The sequence below is a fragment of the Pectinophora gossypiella genome, chromosome 10, assembly GCF_024362695.1.
Source record: "Pectinophora gossypiella chromosome 10, ilPecGoss1.1, whole genome shotgun sequence".
NCBI lineage: Eukaryota > Metazoa > Arthropoda > Insecta > Lepidoptera > Gelechiidae > Pectinophora > Pectinophora gossypiella.
The window spans coordinates 10,222,334-10,240,623 of NC_065413.1; the positions used below are offsets into that span (position 1 = coordinate 10,222,334).

Consider the following 18,290-nt stretch of genomic DNA (forward strand, 5'->3'; position numbering starts at 1 on the left):
ATTTATTAATATTTATTATTGTGATAACTACTTAGTTGCATTTTTCAGGCATCCTACAAACATTTATTTTAATTTCTATCTAGCATAGTTTTTATATATTTTTTTGGGTTAAGTTATTATATTGTGTACTTAATAAGTACTTCTGGGAAATTACATAATATAGTACAATTTTATAAATAATATTGAAATGAGGGTAGATACACGACAACTTCAAAATTATAACGACTCGCCGTGCCAGTCGTTCTGTGACCACTGTCGGTGCAACATGATCGAAACGCGTCGGGATAACAAATTAAAAAAGTGCTTAATACACTGATATACTACTACCGGTAGTAGTACATGAATGGCCTAATAGAATGATTAATTACTTTTGTGAGCTATTTGTGATCTGTGTTTAAAACTGACTTTGGCGCAGATTGCGTCACATTCATCCTCGTGGTCATGCTGCTAAGTAAGTATTTGTTTTATATTTAATTTTTCCAAATTCGATTTTAAATTAGTTTTGCTAACACTATTATTATAATTTTTTTTTGTCAAAATGTGCAAACTAACTTAACACGCATTAGGTTTACACCCATTTTTATTTTCCCCCAATCTAAACGCTCCTATATCAGAGCCAATTTAATTAGACCTTTGATTAAATACCCCGTTACCCTCTTGTCTTCTCGATACTATGACGTCAGGAGGGTATGGGAGGTCGTCGTACACTGGTTGATGTTGTTATACTAGTGTGCATGGGGTGAAAATGTATTACAGGTAGGGTTTTGTGTGTGTACGTTCGGTGCAACGTTGAGTATTCGAATATCTATAGTTACTACACAGGACAGTTGGGTAGAAAAACATAGAAGTCAATCGATATTAATTGTTTGTATTTCTTAATATTTTTTGTACATAGCAACGATATTATGTTGGTAATAATAGGTAGAATAATATGAATGAAAAAATAAGCATCTCGGTGGTCTGCAACCCTTTTGACGTGTGCTTTGTGCTGTCAACTTAATTTAGTCGGGTTATGCGCTAACGTTCCTAAACGTAAAGTTTTGAAAAGGACGTGTGAATTGACGTGTGTTTCATATATTTTTAGTCTGTCGATTATTCGTTCCTTTCCTTTTCAGCAGATAAAAAATGTTACAAATTATTTAAAATAAAATTAGGTGTCTGCTGGGATAAGCAACATTATTCGTAAAATAGTTTAAGAAGAGTATAAAAATAATTTAGGAAAACTTGAGGAAAGTGTCTATAATTTTTTTCGCCACAACTGTACAGCGAGAGGGTCCATCCGAATGAGTTTGGAACTCAACAACAAAACGTCATAAAACATTCCAACGGCACGGGAACTGCGCCATTTCACTCTTCGAAACGCGTCCATTTCCTCCCACACACAAAGGTTCCAACTCTCGTTTATCGCCGTTCGACTTACACCATTTTCATTCTAAGCTTCCAGAAAATTCGTTCGTTCGCGACCAGAAGGTAGTAAGTGCTTGTATATTGTGTGTACTAAGGACGTTTTGAAATTAGCTGTACACAGTCTTATCTCGTCTGTAGCAAGGTGATTTACTATAATTAGAAAGATAGCGGTAGATGCCTTTTGTTATAATTTTCCAGGCTGGCGCACGAGCGTTTTCGCGCGCAAACTCATGAAAACGTCGGCCATTTTGTAATGTGCCTTGTTTTTTGATAAGGATATTAAAATAAAGGTTGGTTTCGGACAGTTCTTTACTATGGTCCGGGGGAGTTTTATATACATATTTATGTACTTATTATTTTACATCGAGTACGTGAGCGTACATTTTGAATGCAAATTCTATTCTTCTAATGAAATTTAACGTGAAAGTTTACCAAGTAAGTGTGTACTTTTTACTTCTTGCTTTTGTTGGAAAAACTTAAGAGTTTTCTATTGAAGCTGAAGATTATCTTCTTATTTGCTGTTATTATGTTACTAGTGTTCCTTGTCACAAAAGGTACATATACATTACAGTTTCTTTGACGTTTTGTGAATAAGAAAATTTAGATTTGTACATAAAAATGACTGTTTTCGAATTCATGTTTGGATCATAAATAATTATCACGTGCTCAGCGTTGAAGGAAAATATCGTGAGGTATCCCACATTTCCGAGAAAAGCATTTTCGGAGGTATGTGACCTAACCTGTATTGGGCTGGTTTTCCCTTCACAGGATGGAAGGTCAGACAGGCAGTCGCTTCTGTAAAAAACCGGACCTGTCAAATCCTCAGAAAAATCGGGATAATGCTAGGGAGATGATGACTTAGAAAATGACTAACTCATTTAACTTAGGTACTAATTTGGTCCTCATGAATAACCAACATCATCCTTATATTTTTCACAGGGTCCGCTTGCGTAACCTGATGATTGGACAGATCCTGTTTTTTACTGAAGCTACTTTTCTACGCCCTAAAAGAAAACCAGCCCCATACAGGTTAGTGCCAGGTACCCCTATAATCACTCTTTCTTAAGAAAAGTAACACAGAAATAAATATGTTTTGCCTAAAATTTTCTTAGTGGGTTTTAAAATGATTACAAGCGTACTGAATAATATTAGATATAGCTATCCACTTTGGGCTATAGACCCCTTCATAACACGCTGTACATCACTCTATTACCGGATTACATTTAAGTATTCCCATCTACTAAAATAACATTCCCAGTAGCTAATATGTGACTGTACCTGTTACGGGTATATAGGGTTTTTGTGTTACGAGTATTAATATCTAGATAATGCAAATTCCAGCCGTTTTCACCCCGGGGCTCGTTTCAGCGGCCGTTACTGAAAATTCACCAACGTTACAGTCGGCGGCCTGGGCTTTTACACAGTCAGCTACCTACCCTTTTTTGTTTTTAATTTCGATAATACTTTGTAATTTTTATGTGGGTCTACACTGCGGAAATTAATACTAGAAAAGTAGTACGGAAATTTTGTACGTATTGGCAAATATATTTCACTGTGGTTATATTTATATCTAAATTGAAAATAACATTAATTTCTTCTCGAAATCAAATTAAAATATCAAGAAAAATGCCTTAAATAAAGTAGGATTATTAACCCGCTCTTTATCTTTATATGTTTAAGATCTACTTAGCTGAGGAACCGATAACATGATTTCGTCAAAATCATATCCCACCATTTCAAATTTCGATGTCGCTGGAGCCGAACGAACACGAAAATAAATGAAACTGTTATATTCGACTGCATACGAGCGAAGCCACGATAAAAATCCTAGCTATGACGCCGACACACCATAACGCCTTTATTCAATTGCATGGAAAATCGGCGGGATTTCAGCGGCCCACCCTTCCATTCCGCTGTCCCGTTCTCTCCTATACGTCTCTTATATGTGAGAAAAAGACGCAAAAGAGCCTAAAGGTAATTGAGGGTAATACAGAATAGTTCAGTCTAGACAGGGAAAGTTGTCACTTGCAAATGACTGGCATGACAGCCCTAAATATATTGTAATGACACTTAAGCTTACGCTTGCTTAAATTTATGTGCTACTGGAGGGTAGTTGGATAGTTGGGGATGTTCTCTGTGTAATCCACATTCCAAGAGATGTAGGTCTGGGTTTGATAGCAGTTTGCATATACAACAAGCTTAGGTCCGCACTGACACAACGTAAAATCGATATTATCACCACATTTGCATAACTATCATGTATTTCAATGTACATCTATTCAATTGGCTATTTGATACTAAAAGTAGGTACGTATGTCAACAAATTCAGCCTTTGAAGCACTAAATTCCCTCTGACGAGCAAGTCATTAAAAATATGTCGTCCGACAAACTACGTCAAGCACCTGCGGTCAACTAAAAACAAATACGGTAGTCCTACATTCACCTGCCATTTTATGCGTCTATAAAACGTCACGAGTACCCATAAAAGTATTATTACCTATTAATTTCACACCACATTAGCGAAACACACAATAAAACTTCAACAGGCCTGTGACAGTGATTCCGAGTTTTCTGCTAAGCGCCATCTCTCGGCCGCACGGGGGACTCGCCGAGAAAAAGATTATAGCCTTTATATGGGCAAGTTTACGACGTCGTAAAAGTATGCCGTAAAACCGAAGGGCACGCACGCCCTCTGTTAATCGTTCAGAAACCGATATTGCGGTGAGGCCTCGAGATAGATTACTTTAGGAACGTAAGGAATAACTTCTTGGCGTTTGTCTATTTATGGCCGCAAGCCAAACTGCGCGCTTCATACCTAACGACGGGTTTACCTACCGCAGAGAATGGAACGTTTCCACCCTACTGCCCATTCTTAGAGCGAATATTTCCTTCAATAACTGCCTTTGACTTTTACTTCTTATAAAATCTAAAATAATGTTTCTCTCTCTCATTCATTACGACAGGTAAAGATTTAAGACCATTTCCAACTAGACAGAAAGTGTGGCAAAAACTTCAGTAAAGTTATTTTCTTGTCTTTTTTTATATTGTATAGTTATATTTTTTAAAGAAATAATGAATTAAGCACATGCTTTTAAGAAAATTATAACTATGAAAGATTTTTCTATACCTACACTCATAGATACGCTCACATACATACGCGTCGCTGCGAACTTTCCCTATAGGTAGAAATCGTAAAGGGCGAAGATTTTACAATAATTTTACGTTTATGAAAGAAAAAAATATTTATTTACACTGATTAAATCTTTTGTTAACATGAATAGTGCTGACCATTGGGAAACTGTCTTTAAATAAATAGGAAGTATTTTATATTTCCGAAAATTGGTTCTATAATCGAAATCTTTCTAACAGAATAAATAATTTACAAAAATCTTTTGTCTGAAAGTAGCAAAATATACCTAGCTACGATGTAGGTAACAGGTTTATTTTTCCTTATCATCCCGGTACCAACGTAGAAATATACCTAAAGCCTGGGTGTAATAAAAAGGGTCATCAGTTGTACCAAAAACCAAAGATAAAAGAAGCAAAGTATGTCTGTTATCCATGAAATTAGGAGGTCCGGGCTGTGTGCGAAGGAAGGATATTGTTTTTGAGAAACTTTCCTGGAAAATCCCTCATTGATAATTAATCATCATCAGCCCATTAACGTCCCCACTGCTGGGGCACGGGCCTTCCCTATGGATGGATAGGGAGATCGGGCCTTAAACCATCACGCGGGCCCAGTGCGAATTGATGGTTATTAACGACTGCTAATGCAGCCGAGACCAACTGCTTAACGTGCCTTCCGAAGCACGGAGGAGCTCGAGATGAAGACTTTTTTTGTGGTCACCCATCCTATGACCGGCCTTATAACGCGGACCGGATAATTAATCAGTAAGCTTTATTCTGGAACTACTTTAATGTGGCCTCTTTATAAAACCCCTAAACAGTCGCAACAAGGAAGATAATAAAAAACGGTAACAATTTTATCAGAGTTCCCTCAAATCGTTAAGTTTTTATTGACTCCAAAAGTGAGACTTTAAAAATATACAAATTTACGGTCACTCAAACAAGAGCGATTATTCAACACATCGTAACTATTTTATTGATGCAATGTAAATAAAACATCAATTTGGAAGTGTATTGGGTTGTTTCGTCTTATTGGGGTGGTCAGGGGTGCGACTTTGGGCTATAAAACAATCTATACTTTAGTTTACAATGGGTTTACAGCTTGTGATGTTGATTTTATTAAGCTCTTATCAAGTTTAGTTGAAAACAATGTAGAGTCGTCAATTCATCAATTCTGAACTGGATTATGAACAAAATGATTCCGTTATTTAAATAAGAGCCCTAAAATCTCCGGTCAAGTAGTAAATGTACAGTTTGGTAAAGGTTAAGGACCCCGATACCGCCCCGCCGGCGTGGTCGACGATTTCCCACTAGCGTCGTCGCTTAATTCTTTCAAATATTTTTCCTCTCAGACGATGCCCTGAGCCGAGGTTCGCGCCCAACTGGGCACCCTGAGGCCTGTTGTCTTAAACGTTGTACCGGATGAGAGCCTTCAGCACTCCCTATTTGTCGGGCCAAGTAGTTAATGCCATCTGCGACAAATCTACAATAAGTCACGTCAAAAAAAAAGGTAAAGGTGATCACGTTTACGAAAAAATGTAGTCTAAAATTCAAAATCTACTTAGGTAGAGACTGTGCTTATTTTTTATTTTATTTTTTTGGATTATTAGGGGTCAGTACCCTGCTAGGACTACTACAACATGAAGTACGTACGAACAATCCATACCTATTTCTTTTTTTTACGGACTCTACCTATTTGAGAATATGGTTTTATAATAAACTTAAATGCTCTATGGACATTTAAATATTCAAAAAGCTTTACTTATTTTATTTATTTATTATCAAGATAATTTCCTTTATTGTGATTTAGAGAATTACAAACATAAATATTTTTAGTTCTCTACCAGTTTACACTACCATCATCTCGTGGCTAAAGCTCAAACTAACACGAGTACGCGTGCGTGACTCGCTATAGTGACGATGTGCTGCGCGTGCAGTCCCATAGATGGCAGTGCATCGGCCATGGCGCAACGAACATGCTTAGTTGACTAGTTATTATCGTAAATTAGCGTTAATCCGATAGATGGTGCTGTATTGAGTTTTTACATAAATTATTTTATTTACGAAAAATAAGGTCTTTTGCATTATTCATTGCTGGAAATAATTTATTACTAATCTTTTATTAAATAATCTTATGTGATAACTTACCTGCTATTAATCTGTTTTAATAATCAGCACCAGTTAGCGATACACCAAGGCTACTTGTTTTACAAATTAATTTGATTAATTTGAATTGATTTGAAACTAGTCACATTATTCATCGCCACTTATTCACTGTGATAAACTTCTAATTTAAATAAACGTGTTGTCAATATTTTTTTTCAATTTATCACTTTTTAGTTTTAGTTTTGTAATTGATTGATTGATATTAAATATTTAAAAATTTAAGTGTAAATTAATACGTAAAACAACAGCTTCTCTTAAAGTCACAGAGTGAACTAAATATAACTTTAATATTTATGTTTGAAACGGTAAAATATTACAAGGGTTTACTTACTTTATTACCAATGCCATAATATAGTGTCCCTTTGAAACTAGCCGGTTGTAAAGCTGTTTGCAGTTAGATTTTATGGACCGTTGTAAAAATAATAGTCAAAAATGTTAAAACACAAAATTCTTTGTTTCAGATAAAGGCTGCGATGTGAATGGGAAGAAGTCAAGACAGGTAAGAAAACAACTCGTTTAAAATATAAGTCTTAATAATTTTTAAAATACACGTTTATCAATGCTCATTTTTAATAGTAGCTTGTTATATTTTTCTTTAATATTTACGTAACATAAAAACCAATATAGCATATTGTGATCAGAGCTCTCTTATTGAATGTCACTTTCAATTTGCTTGGACCAATTTCCATACAACTTTGGTCAATTTCCATAAAGATCTTTTGAGTGTAGCAACAGTTTGCACATTTCTAACATTTAAACAAACAAAACCTGAATCTTGATAAAATAAACTAGTAAGTAGATACCTACCTAGGTAGGTAAATGTTCTGAAACCAACCTCAGTAAATGTTAACATTGAATCAATTCTACCTAGAATGAGGTTGGTTTCAGCAATAAGGCATATAAAAATAAAAGTCGATTCAACTAAAAAAAATAAGTTCATGACTATAGGTATCCCAATGGGGTAATTAGAGGTACATCCATCGCAAGATGGACTAGTACCCACACCTCACCTAGTTTTCTGTTAGACCAACGTGAGAGATGGTAAGCCGTATCGCCGTATATATTTACGCTTAAATAACTTACTTTTATAATATTTATCCAATGGTTTTTTACAAACTCATATCCAATAATTGGGTAGTTCCCTATGTCCAAGATAAATTATGAAATTCTGATTACTAAAGAAAGACAGATCTAAAGGTTTTCTTTTTTCTGTTTAAGTTATTTTTGAATTTTAATAAAGATAATATGGATTGACTGATTGTCCGAAAGTAAGGTGATCCGTGTTTCGGAAGGCACGTTAAGCCATATTTACCGATGTAAGAAAGTAATCATTACATGAGCCATGTCAGGGACCTTTGGTGGCTCAATATTAACCCTGACATCAGGGTTGATGGGGTTGGTAATCCATCTCACAACCCACACGACAGAAGAATAAAGAAAAATGTAATAATAATAAGTGTGAGAATTTGTCACGTTTTTCTAAGACGTGACAGGTTCTTTTCATACAAATTCCGCAGTGAATTTCATGTTTTCACGTTTAGTAAAAAGGAACTGATTTGAGTAAGTGGAAACTACCCTATTATTCCGTACATCCCTAGTATTTACGTCATTAGATCTTTTTATAATTTTAAGTATGTTTTTAATTTTACCTGAGCTTCAATTGTTTTTGCCTTTCTTCAACTGTTTTTGACCAGTTTTTTTTCCTATAATGCCCACGGTTGTCTTGTGATTGAGTGTTGGGTTCTTGATCCGGAAGTCCCGGTTTCCTATACTTAACCCTAGTTTGATTAGGACATTGTAGACTGATCATCCCCGATTATTCTAAAGTAAGAATGTCCGTGCATCGGAATGCACGCTAAGCAATCGGTCGCAGCTTCAGTAAATATGTAGTCATTTATGAGCCATGTCAGGTACCTGCGGCGACTCAATAGTAACCCACCAGGGTTGATGAGATCGGTCATTGTTCTCACAACCCACACGATGTAGAGTTTTATATTTTGTTTGGTAGGCATCTGCCGACTTGCCTTACGAAATATCATCTTTTAATCATAAAATCATAAACAGCCTATATACGTTCCACTGGTGGGCACAGGCCTCCCGTCAATCAACCAGAGGGGGTATGGAGCATACTCCACCACGCTGCTCCACTGCGGGTTCGTGGTGGTGTTTTTATGGCTAATAGCCGGGACCAACGGCTTAAATCATCTTACTTTTTCAGACCATCAGGTGATTCAAGTCTGAAAGTCCTTACCAAACCTAGGACAGTCTCACATAGTGATTTCGAGAATGTCCCCATCGGGAATCGAACCCGGACCTCCAGATCGTGAGTCTAACTCTCTAACCACTAGACCACGGAGGCTGTTACATCTTTTAATATCTAAGTATAAAAACCTACATCTTTTCTTATCTGAAAGCGCCATCTCGCGGTACCTCTCTACAATTTTATCGGTTGATTAAATCGTCCTAGCTACCCCTTTATGGGCCGAACGTGAATATTTCCTTGTTTGTTTCTAAATAAATGGGGAGATAAAATCTGTAAGTGCTTATATATGAGGTAGCTATGCATTGGATGGCTTGTTTAAGGTGATAAAATAGGTGATAGGCATCTGGTTTCAAGAGCAGTAATACTTGAAACTGATACTTTGGAAATAGTTGGGACCTTGTAGGGTTTGTTCAGTATCTTGAACACAGAAATACAAATTAGGTACACTAGCGTGGATGATAATATTGTAAAGTGAGGGAAAATATAGGGTAAGATATAAGATAAGATTATCCCAAAAATACTCATTAAATAAAACTTTCTAAATACGTTTTCTGTCTAACATTTCTACATCATCGACTTCAATAGCCAAATATGCGTGTATAATTCAGTGCACAGTTCAGGCACCCATAATTGCACATGCATTAGATACCTACCTACAGGATATTTACAAGGAAAACCCTGGTCTAAATATTGAATATTTCCAATAGGAAAAGTCATTGAGATTACCTATAAGTAATACGTATAATTAAATTGAATTGGTCCAGTAAGATCTACTTTGAACCGGCGTGCGCGAATGAAGCGATTGATGAAGCAAGTAGATCTTGTTTTGACGTGACTTATTGCAGATTTGCCGCAGATGGCATTAACTAATTGGCCGGACAAATGTGGAGCGCTGAAGGCTCTCACCCGGTACAACCTTTAAGACAACTGAGGGTGCCCAGTTGGGCAATGAAGCAAGTAGATGAAGCAAGAGTATGTTAGGGTCGAAGCAAATAGAAATCCATAGCCTCTGCTTACCCCGGTGGGAAATAGGCTTGATTTTATGTATGTACGTATAATAGAATTAATTTTATCATTACTCAATTCGCTACAGAAGCATCACCAAAAAACCAATTTAATTATCTTAATTAGGTTCCTTACATACAACATTCTTTACTCGATATCGTTGATCAATATGTATCTTACCAGACTTACCAGACATTTCCATTAAGGTTTACCAGACGAACTTAAATCTAAAACGCCTTTATCTGAGTCGACAAAAATCTTAATTCAGTGGGATTTAAGGGCTCGGCCATTAAGGCAAAGGGCTGTTCAATTTACGGCCAATTAAAGAGTATACGGAGGCAATTAAAGACGGTTTAGTTTATTGATATCGAATGCGAAGTGAGTTTATTAGTATAACACAGATGGGGTAAAGGTGGTGGTACTTTAATTGACTGCTTTTTGATCATTATATATATAAAGTTTATACATAAGTTGTTGTGGGTTATATAATAAGAAAGAATAAGAAGTAGTCCATAACTTAGCTTTAGATGGAACAGGAATATAATATAAGAAAACAATTTAAAATGAATAAATAAATAATCTTTATTTCCAGGCAAGAAAACTCATCAATTACACAGTCCATCAAAATATAAAGAAATATTATTAAATTCACAAATTACATTTACACAATCAGCGCATTTCTAATCAATGAAAATTTTAACAAGGAGTGAGTTCCATTTCTTCACTGTACATATAAATATTAGTAAAATAATGCTAAATCGCTGAACAAAGAAAAAATAATTGACTAGGTCTATGTCATAGTTAAATTACCTTATTAGGTATTCGACACGTTAATTTATGTACATAGATAAATTGTTACAGAAATTGCATTCATATCTAGAAGAGCAGGACCCCGGTACCGACCCCGCCGGCGTGGTCGACGATTTCCCTCGATCAGCGCTTATCGCTATCGACCCATAGGGTCGATTAATTCTTTCAAATATTTTTCCTCTCAGATGACGCCCTGAGTCGAGGTTCGCGCCCAACTGGGCACCCTCAGGCCTGTTGTCTTAAACGTTGTACCGGGTGAGAGCCTTCAGCGCTCCCCATTTATCCGGCCAAGTAGTTAATGCCATCTGCGGCAAACATACAATAAAGCACGTAAAAAAAATATAATATCTAGAAGACATTTGTAGTGTTTATAATGTCAGAATTGAGAAAACGCGATAAAGTACAGTACAGACAAGAGAGTATACAGCAAACCCTCGGTGCGTCAGTTTAGATATTTAAGCATGTTTACAAAATAGACTCGAACTAAGAAACGAGAGTGAGACATTTTAAACACATATCAGAGAGAGGTCCGGGTGTACAGTCGTGAGCAATATCATGTACCCACTTTAGAACCCTGTCGCACTATCATATTTGACATTTAATGAGACTTACGGTTTAATTTGTCAAAAAAGTTAATGTGACATGGTTCCAAATGTATACATATTAGTACTCGTGACCGTACGCACTGCTGTACAGAATTCATAGTATACGCACTATACGCTCTTCTATAAAACTACATAGCTATAATACTAGCTTGGTTAGCGTGTACCACCTTACCCAAGTAGCATACAAGCATTCCGCCTTTATACAGCCTAGCAGCAGTGTAACGCCATTTAAGTGCTTTATAATTTATTTTAAGATTTACAGTGGCCCCGATTCCTGCAGACACCGCCTAATTTTATTTTAAGTTATATCCGTCATTTTCATATCCGTCGAAAAGGAAAGGGAGGGATGATTCACAGCTCTTAATTTTAGGAAGAATGAGTAAATGAATGAATAACCCGGGCGAATCAAAAGGTATGTCGCTGGTATGCAATCCGTTTGACGTGCTATCTACTTAACTGTGTCGGGTTATTGACGGATGTAAAATTTTTAGACGGTTGGTTTAGATTTGTGCTTAAAATTGACGTGTGTTCCATAAATTTTATGCTTGTCGATTACCCGTCCCTTTCCTTTTCGGCGGATAAGAAAATGACAGATATAACTTAAAATAAAATTAGATGGTATTTACAGGAATTAGCACCAGTAGCTTATTTATTTCACTCTTTAGCTTGTTATAGCGCTTGTGTGCTAGTTACGTAGATCACATCTTCATTTACCACCAAAATCAAATACACTTTACTACACAGAACTTAATTTTAACAATCAAACATAATACACTAATACTATTGGGCGGCCTAATGGCTCTCAAGGAATTTCTTCCAGACAACCTCGTTGTCTAGTAAGTGGTTGTTCCCTAACAACCACTTCTCTACTATACTGATGGGTAGACAAGATGTCTTAGATTAACTAGTCAAATTAATTATAGTAAAAAAATATAAAATAAACCATAAAGATAATTGAGTTTACTGAGTTTCACGACATAGTCATGTTATACATGGGTAGGTACTTAAAAGATTTTCTTCTCATACCTGGGTAGTAACATTTTTTTTTTTATCAGGTGAGTAGATTTGTAATTTTATACTGAAAACGAACAAAATAATGCCACGAGGCCAGTAAATCACTAAAACAAAATTAGTGTAAAAACTCCTTATGAAAGTTAAACCAGTTTCCTAGGCGATGGCGCATAGCCTGTTAATGGCTGATTTTTTTTCTTTTTACACTACTTTAATTGTTTCAGCTTATAATTTCAAGACGTGGGCCATGTATGGCTATTGTAGATTATACTGTAGGTTTTTTTAAGGATGATCAGAGCCATGATTGATTAATAAGACAACCCGCAGCCAAGTTATCAATAAATAGACAATCAGCAGCCACTCTCAGAGCCAATAGTTATAAATAAGACAACTGGCAGCCACGCTCAAAGCCACGAGTTATAAATAAGACAACCCGCAGCCACTCTCAAAACCACGAGTTATCAATTAGACAACCCGCAGCCACTCTCAGAGCCACACTTTACAAATAAGACAACCCACCAATTCCAATATTGTATTATTCTAGGACCTAGAATTACAATATTGTGTTCTGGTGCTCTGAAAATCACCCTTGCATTGCGTTGAGATAGCCATATTGTATCCTCAGTGACATTTCACACTCTCGTAGGGTTTCATAGCAGTTACAGTCATGGCTCATGTATTGTAACGATTAAACACTTACTTTTGTAAATAGTAGTAATAGGAACCATAGGTTTCTACTCTCGCTTTCCAATAGATAGTTAGTTTCTTTATGACTATCTGTCATAGGAATCGAAATTCTACACTATCTTACAATATAAAGCATTAAATGATTGGATTTTAAATAAATGTAATAAATAGGACAATAATAATAATCTACCGTAACTATAATAACTACTCTAATTGCTACTACATTAATTGGATATTAAATCTAATATGATTAAAGTACATAGATCTTTCTACGTACAACAGGGACTACTACTATAGATATTTCAAAACAAGTTTTCGTTTGATAATAAATATTTAATAATGTTTATATTAAACACATGAAAACCGAATATCATCAATCATATTATGCAAATTACCTAATTTATATACCTATTATCTATAATAAAATTGTAGAAAGTAAATTTTACAATTCTTTTTTCTTCTACTACAAATATAATATTTTTTTTCTTCAAATTCAACAGCGCTAGCGAACGCAGCAAACTCACCGAACAAATTAAAGTAATCACTTAAATCCAATTCCCTAGGCCGTTGGGGGTCAATACAACAAATTTTCAATTACCCTCCATGTAGCAAATTCAGCTCAAATGTAAATTATTTGTTTCTGTGCATTATAAATATGAGTGTAGGTGGTTCTGGGCGGGATGTAGCCAACCAATGGGAGAGGAGGAGCGAGGCTGGGCGGCGCTCTCTCGGAGACTAATGTTGTTCCCGCGAAGCCTCCGGAGAGGAAACAACCTTACTGTTGCATCTGAAAGGAAAAATGTTTTGGTTACTAGAAATAAACTTAGCAAATTCATTCTAGTACAATGTAATTATACAATGATTACTTTTTAATTAGAGTTTAATTATTGTTATAGAATTATTTTTTTTACAGAAACTTAAAGAAACAAGTAATTGGACAATCAAGAAATTGGAATAGACTTATAATCTTTTAATAGATCTCTGATAAGTATGACAAAAATCTTTTATGCAGTTTTGATGCTTTTAATAGCCTTTTAGTTTTATTGAAATAAATGTCTTAAGGGGTTTAGAAACTATAATTTGGAAATGAGCTAAGTACGTTTTCAAATGCTAAACCAATAAGACGTTAAATGTTATGGCCGATCTCGTGAAAATTATTGAAAACGAGGTTTCAGTATAGGTAAGCATACCGAGTTTATTTTTGTATTATTATACACAAATAATAGAGACATATTGAGAGTTGCAAATATTGAGCGTTATTGAGGACAGAAGAGGCACGATGATTGGACATTTAATAAGACACGACGAATTTATTAAAAACATCATAAAAGGGAAGCTACAAAGAAATAGAGGAAGGGGAAGACCAAGAAGATTTTACATGGAACAGATTGAGAAGGCGAACGTCGTGACTTATAAAGAAGTGAAAGACATGAATGGAGAATGCTAGACCAACAAGAGCGTGACTCTTATATTAGTGATCATATACAAATACTACTGTTATAATTATATATATTATATATATAATTTCCATTCCAGTCTATCAAAGGCCAATTCCTTGACTTCCCTATAAGACACGACGTTAACCCTTTCCTTAATCTGTTCCATGTAAGCTCTTCTTGGTCTTCCCCTTCCTCTATTTCTTTGATGCTACACCGACAAGAGCGTGGCTCTTAAATTGATGATGATGATGATATATAATTTATATATTCATACGTTCTGTTCAAAGATCTAGAATTAAAAAAAGCAATCCAATAGAGCTTTATAAGGTAAAACATAAGAACGTGTTTACAATCAAACACTCGTTACTAAGACAAACAAGCCGGAAACAGTTTTATTTTCTTCACACTTTAAAAATAAACAACCACTTAAATCTAAAACTGGTCATTACAGTAGCGGACATAACAATCAAAAGGTGCAACTTGACACCACACATCTACATAGACGTTTAGTACCACTAAATGACTCATAAAATTGCCCAAATATCCCACAACAGACAAATATATCTCCCCAAATGTCGTTCAGGTCATAAAACTGACGCTTATACCCCAAAAGCAGTAACACTCTCATGTCAATCATTTAAGTCAAACAAAATATAAAATTCAATTTACAGCCGCATTCAGATCATTATGTGGTAACGCAACTGCTTCATTACCACTCGTGGCGATATAGCGTGTACAATGACGTCATAAACTTCACAATGACGTCAGTGATTTAATATACGAACATATCTCAATAGTAATAATACTTTGTTCATTGTTAATTCTTACTATGGCGAGCCTATGAACAATAAATTTGCGATTAGATGCAACAGAGAAATGTGTCTGCTTTGATTTATAAATGCAAGGGGACTGCCATTTTGTCTATTTATTATTTACCTGGAGTGCCGTATTGTAAAAGAGTTTCGGGGTAATTTAAAATCGACCACAATGTAGATTGCAAAAAATGGAATCTTTTTTGTGTGTGAAATGAAATTTTGCACGTCCATTATGGATGCGAATTCTTTTGTTCGCGCCGACAACGTGGTTTGGAATGTCTGTTTTTCGTTTCGTATCTTTTATAAATAAATACATTATATTATATATACCTATTATGTGTCATTATGACTAAATATTTTTGCGAAATTTAATTTGATTTCTAGATGCTTTAATTTGAAAACCAAAAAATGTCGCTATGTGCTCTCCTTCTAGACTCTTGCATAAAATATCATTTCAACTTTTAAATAATTAAACAAAAAGCCTAATTTAATAAAAAAAATATGACGAAGCATTTTTCGGTAAAAACAAAGCACAGACTCTTCCGATTTATAACAACTAAAACGGCCTCAGAACCATACGAACATCACTAAAATCACCATATTCTTTATGCCACCATTAAATTTTTTTTCATGACTTATTTATTGAGTCCCTAAGGACCAACCCTAGCAGGTGGTCCCTACTTAATCAAGATGTTACCGAAAATAAAAAACTTGTAGCCATATTTTCTTTTTTGTCTGAATTATAGTTTTGTTCGACGTAAGTTATTTCTTGGACTAGACCCTGTTATTTATATAAGGTATTTTAATGCGATGGGAAAGACTTATCGCATAATGAATATATTAGCAATAAAGTACAGATATCTACGTGGAACCAGGTGGAAGCGATAAAGTGGTATTACGACATGTTAATAGCCGGGACAAATATAATTTTAATAGGTAAATGTGCACCGGTTATCTGTGAATTGAGATTTAAATGTAGCCGCTGAATGCAGGGTTACAATTGATATCAATTGTATTTACCTATTACTTAAATATTATTATTTTAAAGGCAGTTTGTCCTTGAGGCCATTATAATACATTAAAAATCATGTTTAGCTTAAAGTTCATTTTATATTGAAAATCTATAAGTAATAAAATTAGCACTTTTATCTGATCACCATACTTACATTAAATTTTCCATAGCACTTCTCGTGTTCTCGTGGATGGAAATTCTTCTGGTAAGTATTTGTAACGATAAAAATGTAACCTTTTTTGATTTTTGTATTGTACTTATTAAATTACAATAAGTTACAATATTGTACATTTTAAATAATTATCGACTGATATTGTTAAAGATCAGAGTAGCCGGTTTTGACTAAAAAATAATTTTAAAACAATAAATTTTGTCCAACGAAAAATAATTCGAACAGAAATTCAAATTTACTTACTGTCTTTATCGAAAACAAAAGACAATCAGGCAATAAAGACAAATATCATTCATGTATGCGTAAAATAATTATGTCGGCTGGATTATACACACTCAGCTATAGATATAAGCAAAACGTGGGTAGGTGTGTTGTAAGGAGAAATATATCGAAGAGATCGCAAGTCAGATAGGACTTGATTTAGCCATCTCGGCTTCAGGATTTATTTAACTGCCCGATAGGTTTATGAAGGTAGATACCTATTTACGACCAAGTACCTTTTGTAGAACAACATAATTCTGTGCGCGGTACAGAGGCGGAATTTAGTTGGGTATGTACACAAGTTATTTACTTGATATGTAAGTAATTCTAGTGGATTTTGTTAAAGATCATATTCGTATGTTTTTAAATAAAGTAAAAATGCAATGTAGGTAAGAACAAGTTTTCCAATCCTTTCTATAAGTAAGTTATCTTATGACTTAGACAAACTCTTTGGTTTCGTAACTTACAACTCGTAAAAATGTCACCAATGCTAACTTCATGAATGTTTCATACCGATCACTCCTATAATATAATCAAAGCGATATCTCACCAGTTATCAAAATATTCTGCCGAGTTTGTAACTCCAGTAAAATAAACTTGCTCTAATCCACTCCACTATAATTCGACGGTAAAAAAGTCCGCTTCGGAAACTTTTATCCGGGACAGAGGGCAAAAGGGGAGAGGGGCAACAAAAGATAAAAGAGATATATAAGTGGCCCTCGGCAGTGCCATCAAGTCGTTACAAGAGCAGTAAAATATTTCAAATTGTGCCCAATGCCGCGGAAAACGGAAGTTACGCATTTTGGCCCTCTCGCCTCGGCCGCTGCGAATTATAAGTACCTATCTATATCAAATATTGAATATCGGGGACGGGTCGTTATGTGTCTTGCTGGACTTTTATATGATTTCCTGTTATGGAGTCATTTCAGTGACCTAAAACGGAATATTATAGTGATGTGTACTATTGCAACAAAAAAAAGTGTACTGGCAGACGGGGATCCGTATCAAAACTGATTATGACAAACACACATTTTTTTTTTAATTTTTTCGTATTTATTGTTTTTAATCTTTCTTGTGTATTAATGTATTTATTTAATAGTATAATCTTCCTATTAGTTACTATGTTAATAAAATATATAACATAGTCAAATTAAAAACCTAAGTACACTAAAATACGTCAAATATACACAAATATATAAAATACCATATCAGGCGAATACACATTAAATGATACAAAAAAGTCAGTTAGAAGATAACTTGCAGTCGCTTTTGATTCAGTAGGTACATAAGCGTCACAAACCCACACCTACGTATATAATCCCATTTACTATTCTCTATCCATTCCCATGATATTACAATAGTCGACAATTAGATGCAAATACAACTCGAATAGGGCAATATTAACAGCTATACGAAGGGTCAGCTTCTATGCAAATATTATAACATTAATGTTGGATTTCCCTTGTGACCACTGACCTGCGGCTATAGAGACATAAATTTCATTTCAAAAT

At 35.0% G+C, this 18,290-nt stretch overlaps 1 protein-coding gene across 1 annotated transcript in view; it reads left to right on the plus strand.

The window, feature by feature from the left end:
• The first annotated feature begins 255 nt into the window (after positions 1-255).
• LOC126370120 (homeotic protein ultrabithorax) overlaps positions 256-18,290 on the plus strand; it is a 269,283-nt gene continuing 251,248 nt past the window's right edge. Inside the window, exons 1-2 of the transcript XR_007566813.1 lie at positions 256-451; positions 7,161-7,198. The gene's annotated coding sequence lies outside the window, so the exon portion shown is untranslated. The remainder of the gene's footprint in view (positions 452-7,160; positions 7,199-18,290) is intronic.